The sequence below is a fragment of the Octopus bimaculoides genome, chromosome 3, assembly GCF_046866305.1.
Source record: "Octopus bimaculoides isolate indiv1 chromosome 3, ASM4686630v1, whole genome shotgun sequence".
In the NCBI taxonomy this organism is placed as follows: domain Eukaryota; kingdom Metazoa; phylum Mollusca; class Cephalopoda; order Octopoda; family Octopodidae; genus Octopus; species Octopus bimaculoides.
This window is the reverse complement of record NC_142930.1, coordinates 150253767-150268565: the sequence shown is the minus strand read 5'-3', so window position 1 is coordinate 150268565 and position 14799 is coordinate 150253767.

Genomic DNA, 14799 nt, shown 5'->3' with positions numbered 1-14799 from the left:
GTGGATAAGTATAAGAAATCGTAAACTATGGTTTGGAATATAAGGGGTAATTGAATTAGAGGTACACTAAATGTATAAAGGAGTACATTCGGAAGCAATCTCTAAACCGGCTTGGGAATGTAAACGTTTATTGAATATTGCATGGGTAAAATATGTTCTAAAATAGGGATTCCCATATCCAGTAAATTATATAAAAGGACCTGGTAAAAATATTTATAAATTACAAACTCTAGGAAAGTATAAAAAAGGACATACATATGTATAAAAATACCAAGTATAGATATAAAAAAAAATATAAACCCTGTGTACTTCTAAATAAAATATAATATTGTATTATACAGTGAGCTTTATGAAGAGAGATTATAAACTCTCTATCAGCTCTAGAAGCTACACAAATGTGTAAGAGAATATACAAATACATAAATTTAATAATATAGAATATAATAAGTATAAAACATTTATAAAATATTACTTTACATAATGATATAAAAGGTATAACAGATAAAAATAAGGATAAGTCAAAATAAAATAAAATACATTAAGTATTCTTTTATAAATTATGATATAAAATATATTGGGATATTGAAAAAAATTCTTATGTTATTATAGATACTATAATAAATAAACATATATGCATCAAATATTAATTGAGGAAAAATTATAAAGATACCTATGGAAATGGCTTTATAAAACATTTCCAAAATACATCGAATACACTCATCTAGGTAGAATAATAACAGCTCTTAGAAGTTATACTTTACACTTAGGAGAGGTGCAAGATTTAGTAAGTCATATGTTATACTATGAGGGAAGACAATTCTAATATATAATGTAATTATTGAAAGATTACAGAGGAAAAGGGTTATTAGGAAAGAAAAATACATAAATTTCGAGATAATAGAAGGTATGCTATGAATGATATGACATATTGGATAATTCGTGCTACCAAATCAGAGTATGATATACTTATTATTACCTGCTTTTAAAGTATTTAAAGGTACGGCTAATCTTATGAACACACCATAATGTAGGATCTAATTTATTATTAATTAGGTTTTGTTTCTCTCTATATTTAAATATTTCACATATATCCATACAGCGTAGTTCCCATCCATACCGGCTATTTCTGTATGGCTAAGCTCTACTGACAATATCCCATTTTTGACCAAATGTACAATTACTATCTTAGAGTTCCCAGATTTTCGTAGATAATGAGTTACATTATCTTCACTTAGCTGGGTTGCGTTGTCTACGCACACTCCAAGAATAATGGGTACAAATACCCTTACAGGGAGTCTTGAGATTCAATATTCAAATAATTTCCTTGGGGCGTGCAGATTATACTGTAGTAGCAACGTGTATATATGTATGTAAGTATATGTAACGCTATGTTCATCTCATTCAAAGTATCACTTCGAGTTTTCTATATTTAAGTTACACTCTAAAATACAAGCATTACTTTAATCTTGTAACTTTCATATGTCGTGGTACTACGCGACATTGCATTGTGCTGATCTTTATCAGAGATATATTCGTATTGTGCTTGCGAAAAAGCTATTAATAACTGCTGGGTATAGATTCATGTTAAGTTTCGATTATTGCGTTCTACAACAAAAGAGAAAAAAAAAACAGAAAATTCAGAGGTCGGGTAATTCTGCACTTAATAGTTACATTCGGAATGTGTTAAAGTGAAGTCCATGGATATGAAATAAAACCTATCAATAACGTTCTCCTTATCCCGGAGTGCAATATTATAGGTAAGTCTTTGTGTAACAAAAATTTATGCCTTGTTGTAAATACGTGCATTCAAACTGAAACACACACACGCACATACACAAGCTGAAACACACACACTTACACGCAGATATATGTATATGTACATATATACATGCATATATATACATGTATATATCTGTAAATATATATATGTACATAAATATATTTATATATATATATATATATATATATATATATATATATATATATATATATATATATAATGTGCCTGTGGGTGTATGCATAATATACATGCATACATATTCATACATATTTGTATAAGTATATGCACCTGTGTTATTCTGTTGTTACTGTCAAAGATAAATGCACTAGATAACATTTAGAGTGATAATATTTACTGATAAATAATACTGAAACAATTTTGTATTACATGAAGATATGGATTACCTATTGCTTCACGTTCGAAAATGCTCTGTTTAGCGAGCAACAGAATATCGGAGATTCTGTGTAATATTTAAAATAATGATAATAATAACAACAACAGCAACAACAACAACAACAATAATAATAATAATAATAATAATAATAATAATAATAATAATAATAATAATAATAATAATATTTAAAATGAAATAAATACCTGATAATAATTTTAAATGAATAGTATACCACATAACAATATGCATTAAAGTCTGTCTTCGTGTGTATAAAATATATGTATATTGCATATATACATATATAATGTATTATATGGCTATGTATTTAAAGATAAGTAATGATATGTAGGTATATTATATATATATATATATATATATATATATATATATATATATATATATATATATATTGTGTCTGTGAATATATTCCTTCTTAGCCAGGACTGGGCAGCCAGAGATAATATGATTTATGCTTCCGGTTAGAAAAAATCTTTATTAAATTATCCTTCCAGTTCAGCATTCTGGCTTTTTTTCATTTTCCTATATATATATATATATGTATATATATATATATATATATATATATATATATATATATATATATATATATATATATATATATATATATATATATATATATATATATATATATATATATATATATACAATGATAATAATATTAGGGATAAAAATCCCAATTTACAGGTAAGAATTTAATTTTATTTAATTTATGAAAATTAAAATTTAAGTTTCACAATATATAATATAAAAATATATTCTTTGGAGAAGTGTATTTAAATTTTAGTGTATTTAATTTTTAATTTTTTCCATATCAGACTGTGGATTTTCATGGATGAGTTCTTGAATTGCGGTTCTTTTCTCGAAATTATATATATATATATAATATACCTACATATCTTATCTTTAAATACATCGGCATGAAACACAACCCACGGATTCTCATCCTATTTACCTAGACAGCAGAACCAGTTACCAGCATTCGAAACGTAATTAAGCACCCCAACAATTCATTCCAAAGAAGAAACCCTAACCATGTGCTCCCAAACAGTTTACCAAGGCAGCGACACCAGCCTCCCAGCAATCCCAATATAATATGTAATAATAATACTGATTTAATTAATAACAATAATAACGCCAATAATAAAATCTACCAACCAAATTACAATAAACATTTTTTAAACCGAGTGGAGAGAAAGAGGGACACACGTGTCTGTTTAATAACGTAGTTACATACGTATATTTATGTATAGTTGATTTTGGCTAATATTGTACCTAACGCGGAAAGACACACACACACTATGAGACATACTCGTACACACATACGCTCACAGGTAGATACACAGTCATATACAAAATGTGATGTCGTTGTCATCGTGCTTTGAAATGTCCTGTTGACTATAGAAAGATTGTAGCGTGGAAGATCTTTGGAATCCATTCAATAACACACAGAGCCCGTTACTTTCACTTAAACATTTAAATTTTATTTGTGTCAAAATATTTTCGTCACTTTGAAACGTGACCTGTTCACTGACATAACTTCGCGCTGCATCTCAGAAAGTAACAGTTAGTTCATGATACATATATGTGTTTATGTATGTATGTATATATGTATGTATGTAAGTGTAAGTGTGTATGTATACATGTATATATATATATATATATATATATATATATATATATATATATATGTGAATATACATGTAAATTTATGTTTATGTACTGATATATATATATATATATATATATAACAGCCAGAATCTGTGAGGGCCAGCTACTGAGTCCTAGTTCATCTCATTAGTGGCCGATATCATATCTTTCTCTTTTATGCTGATGTAATCATTAGCTGCCTTATTCGTATGTAGGTCTGCAGTATTGAAAAAAACCTTCAGGTCTGATTATTTTCACGTGTTCCAGAGGAGAGGTGAAAAGGCCTTGGAATTGTTTATTATTCTCTCGGGCCTGCACTTAGTGAACCGTTTTCTTCAAACTGTCGCCCTATTTTGTAGTGTAATGAGGCAGATACGTTCGTAGACTTCTTCATGACATTAGAATTCATTTATACACATTTCCACTGCACCGATTTCTCTTTCGGCACTTTCGTTTCCATGGGAAAGTCACAGTTTATTTTCGATGTCTAAAAGTGACTGTTTGAGGAGAGATTTCTCGCTGTTATCTTGTCTATTTAAGTGATTCGAGATCTTATTCTCCGCCTGATAGAGACTCATCTGTCTTCAGGAATAACAGTTTTGTGTGCGAACTACATACAAATTGAATGTATATGGTTCACATTATTGACATGAAATCGTTATTTTTCATATCACGGTCTTGCACAGAGAGACGTTTAAACCAATTTTGCTGGAGTATCTGTTTTCAATGGATTTCCAGACAGCTTTTTAGAAGTTCAGACAAAATAGATTTTAGGAGGAATGCTTCATTAATTAGAATAGGACCATATATTTCTTAACTTAACGGTACACATTTCTCAATTTATTTGTTTTTTTAAAACTCTACCTATACGTGTATGAATATCGATGAGTATCTAAGCATATGTATATGTTTAAAGCTACGCAGTACACTTGTATGTGTGCCAGGCATCTCCATGTTTATGATATGAGACATTGTAAGGTATCCAATTCAATTACTACTGTTGAAGGAAAAATATTTTAAAATATATTATTTCTAAATTTTAATATAGCGTAACATAACGATGCGGAAAACATCTCTATCTGATCGGATTTCATGAACAGATTACCTTCAGCGTGTACATATGTGCAGTACGTAATATTAGAAATATCTGTAAAAGTGTCTGTAACGTACGTTCTGAGATGAATATGTAAATACATTAACTATACATTATAAGATATGGCTAAAATGTGTATTTATGTCCACTACATCTATATTATGATTAAAGAATTGAATAACAATATAAAACGAATTAATGTAAAGAAAATAAATATATACAACAGCCTCAATTTTCCCAAAGTTTCAACAGGCTTTGAGAAAATTAACCATGTCACAATTTGACATTTAGAAATTGTATAGAATTAAAACGACCTCTGTCAATCGCTACAAGAATCCCCTCCTTAACAAACAACCACACACACACACACACACACACACACACACACACACACACACCCATATATATATATATAATTAATTAATTCAGTCGACTCGCTGCAGATGAAAATAATATTATATGCTTCCAACCGAGGAACAGAAAACTATACAAAAGGAAACTGTAAAATAACTGCCAGCTTCTTTTTTCTTGATTTATTTAGTTGACAATATATAATATTACGTAACGTTTATAGATGAATGTACACCGCATGTTCATTACTCATTAGCACTAGCATAATTTTGTTAGTGCCCAAGACAATATTTCCGAACAATTGTCTGTTAATTTTCAAAAAAAAAAAAAAATTTATAATTATTTTATTTTAAGTGAGATTGATTATCGACCAAAATTTCTGGAAACACAAATTTTGAGCTTTTATCACCTTAGCTAATTAGATGTAGTAATTGAAGTAGATGTTTTTTGATTCAGTTCAGAAATAATTAACGAAAGTGTGGCGTTAACTGTTCTAAGCTCTGTAGAACATATATTTCTTTTTTGAAGAAGCATCTTACACATTTATGACATTTTAAAATATTCTAGCACGATACATTACTAGTAATATTTTTTTTTAAATTGGTATTTTAAGACATGCAACGCTTAGTAGCATTTTAAAACAACTAACTTGTATGAGCGCATATAATTGATCATTATTATACTGCAATCAGAGGTAGGCCAAGTATCTGTTAGTTTTGTCAGAGTGACGGAAAATATGTGTAGCGGAATATTTTTCGATCATTTCTTCAAATTCCACCGAGTTCAGCTAACCCGTACATTATTTCTAAGTCTATAAAATACCAGACTACTACAGGGAACGATGTTATTGATAACGTTTGCCCGTAAAATTGCTGAGCGTGTGACAAAATTATTTTCATATCATATGTAATGGTATTGCATAATCAAAAAAAATGAAACACACTTTTCTTTCGGATTGTAATACCTGAATTTAAGTTCTAAATACGAATAGTTTCGGGGTGAATGTTTCGCGCTTCATTCGTGAGAGTATGCAGCATTTCAAATATAACAAACATACATATTCATCATATCTGTGTTTACCAAACCATGTTGAGGTTCCTGAGTATCTGTACATATTCTTATGACATTTTCTAATCGTATCAATAATTTTTGCTTCACAACATATAAGACGACATAAATATTGAAGTAAAATATTGGGTACCACAGCAGAATTAATTCTATTCCCAATTTCTTTCATCTTATTCAACTAGTGCCTATAGACTGCACGACACTGATGAAACCATAAGTGGCTTATATAAATATACTTTAGCTCATTCCAAAGTATAGTTTACACATACAAACCGCCGCACCCTTATTTACGCATAAAAATTTAATATTCCACGTCTCTTTTCCATTAATACAGAAACAGTTGAATTCTTCTATACTGATATTATCCATCAATATGGCACAATTCCTTTGCCTTTTATTGAACTAATGTGAAGACGGTGACGTGGCAAAATAATTGGGCAACGGAAAAAATGTTTAATGTTATTTAATGCGTTATTATAAAAATTATATGTCGATATACCAATAGTATAAAACTTGCCTTTCAACTCCCAGTGATCAATTTAATAATGTACCAGTGAAGTGATGATGTACTGTAGGCTTTATTTTACTGACTAAATACCTCCCATCAAAAACACTGATGTGAGGAAATTATGTTTGTTATGGTTTTATTATATTTTTCGTTTCTTATGGTTTTATTAAATCCCCGAAATATTATTTATATAACGTAATGCAATCCTTATATTGTTATAAAAAAATACTCTTAGAATATTTTTTGTGGTTTGTCTGTCGCTCTTTCTTTGCTTTTATTTTCCTTTCTTCTGTCTGTCTGTGTCTTTCTCTCTCTTTTCTTTCGTAATTACTCTCCTCTGTCTCTTCTGTCGCCTGCCCTACGATTCTTTTTTTCTCTCTCTTTCCACTATCACGTGGCCCACTACCATCGTGAGCTTCATAAAGTCGCTCGCCTTTTTCCTAGGCGGTTTGTTTGCTTCTTCCTTCGTTCTAATATTCTCATGTCCGTAGTGAAGCGGGACATTTTCCTTTTACTTCGCTATACTCATATCAATCAGTTCAGTAGCCGCATCGATTTATTTTTGTTGTATATATATAATTATTATACTTATTTTAGTTTGTCTTGCTTTAGTCCTTGTGTTCTGCGTTTCTGAGCTATTCCCAGTGTCGATTTGCAACTAGCTCCACCAAGAGGGAGCGGTATCAACGGTAATGGCGTGAAACCGTTATGTTCTCTTGGACGTTGACCGATGAGGACTTAGCAACGAATTTTCTGTTTGTTATGGTTTTGTCAAATTTTCCGCTTGTTATGTTTTAATTAAATCCCTGAAACGTTCTTTTCTACTCTAGGCACAATGCTCGAAATTTTGGGGAGGAGGCCTGTCAGTTAGCTAGACCTCAGTACGCAACTGGTACTTAATTTATCGAGCTCGAAAGGATGAAAGGCAAAGTCGACCTCGGCGAAATTTGAACTCAGAAGGTAAAGACAGACGAAAAAACCGCTAAGCATTTCCCCAGCTCTCTGCATTTAAATCCTTGAAATATCGTTAATGCAATATATATATTTATATATACCGGAGTAAAAATATAAATGTGAAACAAGGTGGAAAAAGAGTACTCAAATACCAGAGGTAAAATAATATACTTTATTTAAAAGCAGCAGACATGTAACAAAATCTGTTACTCAGAGTCTCACGTTCTCGTTCGTCGGACAGTTTTGTTAAAATCTATCCGACGAACAGTAACGTGAAACTCTGAGCAACAGCTTTTGTTATATTGGTGCTACTTTTAAATAAAGGATGTATATATATATATTAGAAAGAGAGAGAAAAGAGAGAGAGTGAGGCAGGAAGAAAAGAAGAAAAGAAAAAGGAAGGAAGAAAGGGAAGAAGGACAGAAAGAAAGAAAAATCTACTATATAATTATTTTCCGTTTGGAAGGATGACGGTATATCTAATTATATCAAGGCAAAATGTTTGACGGCTCTACATCTTTTACCGGAAAGCAAATCAACCAGTTTTAATAACATTTTCTTATTTGGACATATACATTAATTTTTAGAAAAGACGTTATAATGAAAAATTTATTTGAAGGTTTTCATTTCATCGTTCTCGAATATCGGCTTGGTTGCGTGACCATCATAAACTTCAAAATAATTGTATTTCTTTTGTTACTTCATAATATTTCCACATAATTTCAAAAGTATTGAAGTCACAAATCAATTGCAATTTTAGAAAAAATTAATATTAATGCACACACATACACACACATGCGTATTTTTGCATGTTTTACCCGAACCACAAACAAGTCGTCGCATGTTTGGTACTACGCTATAAATAATTAAGGAAATTTGCTTGATATATCTCATTAAAAATAATCGGATTTAGAATGTTTTCATAGTCATCAGCAAAATTTTGTTACCATTCTAGAACATACGCATACAATGGTTTGTTTGTTTATTTCTGATTGGAACCTAGAACAAATTCAAATGGCATGACATATTACAACTCCTTTTTATCTTCTTGCGCAATGACCTTAAACACCTCGAGGTCATGAAATACCTTCTTCCCAGTGATTTGCACAAAGTACATTCTTCTGGAATACTGAGTATTATAAGCCAGAAAATAATTTTTAACATTTGCGCCACAGAATTATGATGGATAAAATTTGATAAATTCAGATATTTTTCGGTTAAAAAGCACCCCAGGCAATGTCAACATTATTGGCTTCACCTCATCAGAGACGCTAAAGCCTGGATCACAAAATACCTTCAGTTTTATTCATGAAATCTTCGCAATTACAATTCTCCAAAACTTGCTCCTTTGTCTTCGATTTAAATATTAGTAGAATTGGGATGTAGGAAAGATGAAAATGAGATTCACATGAAATCTTCTACACCATTATATAAAGGCTTTTATTAAGGTGATTTCAATTCTCTAAACAGTAATATGTACAACTGAATTACAAATGCAGCGTTATAAAGACGATTATGTCTGCATTCCTTGCTTTTCTGTCGCTTATCGCAAGAGGTTTAAATTTTGTGTCTATATATATACGGTGCTCGGACAAAGGAATGAAAGTATTATTTTATATTTAACTTATTTTCTATTGGCAATATTACACATTCAGAACAATTCTAGTTGGCATACATGTGTTCGTACGCGTTAGATTTAACTTCTACTTCATGATATAACCTTATGTTGTCTTTTGGTGGGGGTAGATATATTCATATACGTTAAAATTCCAGTTATCTGATCCCCAAGTAGAACAAATAGTTGGAATACGGACGACAGTCAATTCGAATACTAAAACTACTGGTTATTTTCATGCTTCGAGAAGCGCCGACTCCAAACTTAGGTTGATATTGCAAAAGCAGGATAAAATTAGCATTTGATAGCATAGTATTGGAAGGAAAACCAGATTGAAAAGGTGGAACCGGGGAATAATGCTATGTACTGTGTCTAAAACCTTTAAAACTCCTGGGACAATAATTCACCAGAGCTAAACTATTACTTTCTCAATTGGGTCAAACAACATCGTTCGTCGTGAACCTCACAATGTTGAATAAAACTGTAGGACTACAATTGCGTTTTTTTCATCCATCAAAATTGTGAAGCAGGAAAACTTATTGTCTAGATTATCTGAGTGCTCAACGGCTAAAAGGAAGAGTGCTACCTTGTTTGATGAATTAACATTTAACCTTTTCTTCCAACACCAATGATGTTTTCATCTCGAGGAAACCTAAAGAATGCTTCATCCTAGAATGTTTGTCCCTTCCTTTGGAGCGTTACGGCAGACTTATGATGAACTGGGCGGCCATATCACTCGTTATATATTTCTACACTACGGAGTTAACACCAACAATCATATCACATTTATGGCAGATGTCCATTGTATGATGCAAATATTGTACGCAGATGTCAGCAAAATTTATATGTATACACATACACACATGCAGACAAGCACACACACACACACACACACACACACATATACACACACACATATACACACACGCACACTGATAAACACACACGAATACCTACGCACACTTATATATATATGTAGAGAGAGAGAGAGAGAGAGAGAGAGACAATCACATATATATGGAAACTGACATTATGTCGCAAATATTAAAATAAAATAATCGAGATTCTGATAGTATTTGAATAATTTATGCATAAATTTGATACGTAGTTTATTATGTTACCTGTCGTACAGTTTTGCTAAGAGTTATTTACGCTGCACTGTGAAAATTAGTAATTTATATGTTATTTTCTAATCATAGTTTATATTATCTGAAAAGATCACTCTCTACAAGATTTGTATTCTATTACATATTCTCTGTGACATTCAGAAAATTAGATGTCTGTTTTAAAGATTAAATAGGTGCATATATCAACCACTCTATATAACTTCATAAATGGTAGTGAAAATGTCAAATGTTGGATTTTTCCACGTCAACTTTGATCTCCAGAAGTGAATAAAGTTTGAGAAACTGTCCCTATTAATAAACGAATTACTTGTTCAGCCAATGGTTTTATGACAATTATGCCACTATACATATTAATCACCACATTTAAACACAAAGCTTCGTATTTTTAAGTCTATACTAATCGTTATAAATGCAATTACATGGAAACCAATCACATTTTAGTTCTCAAATAATTGTAGATCATTTGTATGCATTACAAGGTAACTCATTTACTTGGGGATCTGTACATTTACTATATTCGATAAAGAGCTGTTATATGAAGTAATCACATATTATGATGTGAAATGAAAACTTGAAGTTTGTTTGGATAATGATGCAATTAAAATATCATCCATTATACAACTTATTTTAGTTATTTATCAGTCACATCACTCTTGGCTACGTGTAAATTATATTTAAAATGCGTTCAATAAAAGAGAGACTGCTGTTGCGAATATCAAAACTTTCGATGAAGTCTAGCACAGTAGTGAAAACGAAATATGACAATGTTAAAAATTTTACTGAAATAAACATCTCTCACTTCATCTCTATACAAAATATGACTTCACCGTTCTATGATAGTGTATGTTTGTAAACAAGTATATCATACGAACATATCGAAAAAAATGATTAATTTAAAAAAATCTTATTTCGAAAGGTAAAAATTTAATTCTTACTAGAATTGCATGTACTTTTATACGCAAGTATTACATATATGCTATTAAATACGTATATTGCTTAACATTTTTTCATACTTGACGATTTGTTTTATCAGTTTATCAAGTACAGTGTGTAAAAAAGATTACAAGGCTGGTGGTCTCAACTTGTGGAAATGAGGTGTTGCTTTTATTCTATAGAAAAAATACTGTTACAGTTATTGAAGAACGGAATGGTTGATAACATCTAAGAAGCGGTGACATTCGTACATAAAGAATTTACGAAACAGTTTTCTCTAAGAGTGACGATAAGCGTGCTTCGCTTCAACTGTCGAAGAAATTCTGGGAATCAAATTTTTGAATGTCAAGCACGGTTAAATTAGGACGTTTAACTTGAAATCTGAACACATTCCTGCTCGCTTGAAATCGACATTAAAATAATGAGAACGTACTTTCAAGTAAGTACATACTTGCTCGTACATGTGCACACGTTAAATTATATTCGTGCAACAGCATATTTACAATCCATTGCAGCATTATAAGAAGTGAATTTACACTTGCAGACACACACGCGCGCGCACGCAACATTTCGCCCGCGTGCTGACAATTCGACCAGCTCACCCCTTCCTATATATATCTATCTATACATACATACATACATACATGCATACCTACATAGATACATATATATATGTATATGTATGTATATATATATATATATATATATATATATATATATATATATATATATATATATATATATATATATATATATATATATATATATATATATATACATATATATACATATATATATACATATATATATATATATATTCGTATATATATATATATATATATATATATATATATATATATATACATATATATATACATATATATATATATATATATATTCGTATATATATATATATATATATATATATATATATATATATATATATATATATATATATATATATATATATATTCGTATATATATATATATATATATATATATATATATATATATATATATATATATATATATATATATATATATATATACATATATACAATATATATATATACAATAGCAACATGCAATTTAAATTTGTAGTTTTAACTTTTGACAATGATGAGATACACCGAGTTCAGTATAATGGCTATACATAGTAAACAATACAATATGTACTGAATACGTTCATAAACGGAAAGTACTTAAAAATTACACAGTCTGAATATAAAGAATGAGATTAGCTTGCATTTTCTGACGTATTAAAAGACAACAGATTATTCACGGTTCAATGCTGATATATTATTATCGATGACTGGTAATATTTGTCTTCCGGTGAATATTCAATTATTTCAGACAGTAAATAATTACATAGATGGATTGAGTAAGTCGGTTATAAATATGTATAGAGAAATTAAGTAGAGACAACTTAGAGTTGAATGTGGTGAAAACATGAAAAAAAGATACATGAATATAAATAAATATAAAATATATCGTCAGTGACAAAATGTGAAAGTATCCGGTTCATAAGTTTGTAGTATTGTTATTACACTTGACAAAAGGATACTACTTATAGATACCCATTTTCACTTCGGGAGATTTATTGCCTATTTCTCATTATATACCATTCCAGATAGATTGTAACAAGAAATCAATAATATCTGACCATCTTCTAAAAAAGTGTAGTAAGTACACATTAAATTTAATTGGAAGAAAGTAAATAAGTTCTTATACCACTCTTAGAAAAACCAAAACCGTCTGTGTATTTTCTTCGCCATATTCTGAATATATGCCTTTTAGAATTTGAAACATCATAAAGCAAACTGGAATTGATGCCTGTCGTCCTTGTGGCTTTGAACACATATGAATAGCATATCGATGGTTATGTTTCGTAATATCGTTATTGGTCAGAATAAAGGCATTCTTCTAATTTGATATCACCGGCACTTGCTGGATGCAAGTAAATATACTTCTATAAATTTCAGTTCTGTTATATCGACGTTCAAAATTATTTTATATTTTATTCGAATACAACAGAAGAAAAACTGAATAAAAATACTACGCTTTCATATATGAGCAGGCATATAATCTTGTACTAAAATTATTGGTATAGCTTCGATATGTTAAATGTGTAGATATATACATATCTATACTCTTTTTACCAAGCTCATATGCATATTATATGACAGGATTGCTTCTTACGTTTTGTGAAACATTCTTTCCTCCGAACCAAAGAGACAGACTTTCAATACTATTTCATCTATACTTTATTTATATTTTTACATGTGAATTGTTTTAATTAATATTATTTTTAAACATTGTAATTCACTACATTATATTATGGGAAATAGTTTGAGATTAGGAAATTTCGAAAATTGTGCAGCATATTTTATTGGAATCTTTTTTATCGATGCATATTTCTGTATCAATATCGAGGATAAGAGAGTTGTCGCCCCATGAAAATATTGGAATGCGGAAACTAAAATTAATAAAGCAATCTACATATTGCATAGCAGCTTTATCACTGAATAATCCTTTTCTTCCTTGGCTATCACCGAGCAAACACACGAACCACTTCGTCCCTTTCAAGTTCGTGCTTCACAGCGTTCATACACACATAATTTTTCTCGTCTGGCCGTAAAGCCTTTTCTGTTTGTTTTCCTGTCTTCTTTTTTGTCCGCCACTACATTCCTCCATGGCTAGATTTAATTTGCATATACAAATTTAATCTGCGGTCCATGGGATGAGCCGTTTTAACGATGCGTCCTGCCCAAGCTCGTCGAAACGCCGGTGTTAAAACCTGGGTAGCTGATGAAGTAGAATGTTCTCTATGTGGCTTGTGTGTTTTCTCGTCTACGTTTGTTTGCAATGTCCTGTACCCAGATATGCACCTATACATACAGGTGGATGTCGGTATGCACATACCTGTACGTATATATGCATATACCGATTTACTAATTGTTTATATATATACATACATATATATATATATATATATATATATATATATATATATATATATATATATATGCAAGACTACTTTTTCCGCATGAGATTTTTATAGAGGATTCAATTATTATATCCCCTTTGGAGTTATGTGCAATGTTTCGGGAAAAAAAAACACCTACGAAAACAAAAGCAAGTGAATACAAAGTGCTGCTTTGGCAAGAACGTTAGACTGGAAAACATCCCTTACAAGATTTCCTCTAGCTCTCGCCCTGAGATCATAAGGTTTCTAGCATGGCATAAGGTAACTGAATTTTCATATATGTCGTGCGATATTTTGTAAAATGCTTGTATGCAAGAGGTTA